Source organism: Lactuca saligna, chromosome 5 (genome assembly GCF_052625555.1).
Source record: "Lactuca saligna cultivar CGN05327 chromosome 5, ASM5262555v1, whole genome shotgun sequence".
Taxonomy (NCBI): Eukaryota; Viridiplantae; Streptophyta; class Magnoliopsida; order Asterales; family Asteraceae; genus Lactuca; species Lactuca saligna.
The window spans coordinates 187913042-187915925 of record NC_136421.1 but is presented as its reverse complement, the minus strand read 5'-3'; positions in this window follow the sequence as shown (position 1 = coordinate 187915925).

Here is a 2884-nt window from a genome sequence, read left to right as displayed (position 1 = left end):
AACTCAAAAGAAAAATACTTAAATTATGATACTTGGAAATCCGGATGTTACATTTTGTTTTTTTATTTCATAGATTTCTTCATCAACAAATATTGCTACAATAAAACAAAAATAAATAATTTGCTAAAACATAATACAATAGGAAGCTTGTTCACATTTAGTCATTGAACTTTTTAGAGGGAAACGAACTTTCGATTTTGTTCACATTTAGTCACTAAACTTTTTTTCGTTATCTATTTGCCACTAAATTATTGAAACTGTTCACATTTTACCCTTATGACCGGTAATAGCCGGTCATAAGGGTAAAATATGAACAGTTTCAATAGTTCAATGGCAAATAGATAACGAAAAAAAGTTTAGTGACTAAATGTGACAAAAGTCGAAAGTTCGTTACCCTTTCAAGTCATTATCCCTAAAAGAAACGGCTAAAAAGCCTAAAGATCAAATATGTCAGCCCTAGGAAACCACTGATGGAGAATCCGTATAACCCAACGATGTTACGTCTACGTCGTGCCCTAGTCCTTGGTGTTATTTGATTGCCTTCTTCTTGTTGGGTATCCCTTCGCCATCGTAGGATTCGTAGCCATCGTTGACGATTTACAGCTGGTTGCAAACCAGCTTCAAGCGCAACTGGGTTGGCTACATAACCCGGCAGTTGGTCTCTCGGACCAAAAACATTTGCATACTTTTCTTGGTTTTCCTGACTTATTTCTCCTCTAGCGTATTTCGACCTCAGAAATTTGAAGGCATCTTTCAAGCGGAGGTGTGGTTTTGATTCAGACTCGTACCCCATTTTGTTTTTGACGGCAACCCAAAATACTGTTTTAAAGGTGTCCGGATCTTGCTGGAGGTAACCATTTTCAGTGTAAACCGCTTCTAGAAGTGCAGATTCGTCGACGTCGCTGTAGTCGTCGGCCGGAGCAGCCATCACCGAGCGACCGAGAGAGAGAGAGAGTGTGTGTGTGGAAATAGGGGTGACTTATAAGAAGACAAGGATAGATAGAACAAACAAAATCGGGCCTTTATACTAGAAAATAAGATTTTTATTTTTTATTTTTTTAATCTCTGCCTTTAAAAAATGCAAATGGGACAGCATCACAGCATTGCCGAAATCATGTAGTCAGTCTTTAAGGATTATGTAACAAGATTACGAAGTTGGTCACTTTGAATAAAATACATGTATATATGCGATTTATAAGAATAAATTATTATATATGCTAAAAACAAAATGATTCGTGAATAATAATACTTTGGGTTTTAGAATTTGATCATTGATACTTTAGCATAGATGTTTAGTTTTTATGTAGAAAATAAAAATAAAATGACATATAAAGGTAATATAGTTTTAGTTTTGGAGAATGACTACGAGGGTAACTAACATATTGGCATTTTTTTTTTTTTTTTTTTTTTTTTTTTTTTTTTTTTTTTACATAAGAAAGCAACTAATTAGTTTTAACTGTTTAAATTACACCAATATTACCGGCTAATACATATTTTAACCGGTAACTCAAAGGAAAAATGATTTAGGAGGGTAAGTATCTCTTATCCGTGTTCACATATTGGTAACTTCTACTTTTTTGTACATAAAAAAGCAACAAACTTGTTTTAACTGTGTAACATCCCAAAAAATCATGACAAAAATTCCGTTTTTAATTTAATATTAAAATCATAATTGTCAAACCATTAATTTAATACTTCGACATTGGGTCCCACCCCGCATCAGGCCCCGTCTGGCATCGAGCCCCGTTCGGTATATAGATCTGTCTCGCTTAGGCCCCGCCCGCTAAACACATACAATCATATAACATCCTAACACATAAAGAAACACACTCTAGTGTATCATTGTCCTAAGAAACATACTCTGCTAATAATGAGATACATAACCTCCTCACTGTATGAATGGGTCTAAGGCCACGGTTCGATGTCGGGCAGGTGCCCGAGGAATATTTGCATGTTAGATTATACTTGTTGTCTGTGTGATACTTGTATGTGCCTGGTAAGGAGGTGAGTGTGGGCGAGGTCTCGTATCTCATCACTAGCTGAGTACGAACGAGGTTCCGTATCTCATTATTAGCAAAGTATGTTTCTTAGGACAGGGATACAGTAGAGTATGTTTCTTTATGTGCTAGCATGTTATATGATTATATGTGTTTAGTGGGCGGGGTCCGGAGACAGGCGGGGCCTAAGAGAGACAAATTTGTATACTGAGCAGGCTCGATGCCAAGCGGGGCCTGATGTTGGGCGGGGCCCGATGTCGGAGTATTAAATTAATGGTTTCACTATTATGGCTTTAGTATTAAATTAAAGGGAAAATTTCGTGTATGCCCTTATTAAACTGTAAAATATCATATTTACCCGACATTAAATCTAAATATCATATATACCTTCTTAACCTTTAAAGTATCATATTTGCCCTAATTTATTATTTTAACTTTTTTTAAAATCTTTTAATCAATTTTCATATTTTATAATGATTTTAATTTAAAAACATAATGTTAATTGACCAATTAGCCGTTCAATACTTAAAACCCTTTTGCTTTACTTGGATTGACCATGATGTCCCCAACCCTTTTGCTGATCACGTAACTAGGTAATTGGAGAGGATACGGAATTCATTAATTTGGATTACATACACATACGGCACACGATTCATAGAAGTATCGCTTCTCCAGCAACACCTGTACAACGAGTATCTGTTCCGAGAAGATGGCAATTGAAATCGCATCAGGTAGTACAATATGGAGTATTAACTGTGATTGACAATTCTGATTTTTGATTACACAATTGTGATTTGTATCCTTTTGATCGTAATTTCTTATTATCCAAATTCGATTCCTTATTTTGCCTTTTGATAACTGACCTGGTAATTAAGTCGAACAATGTT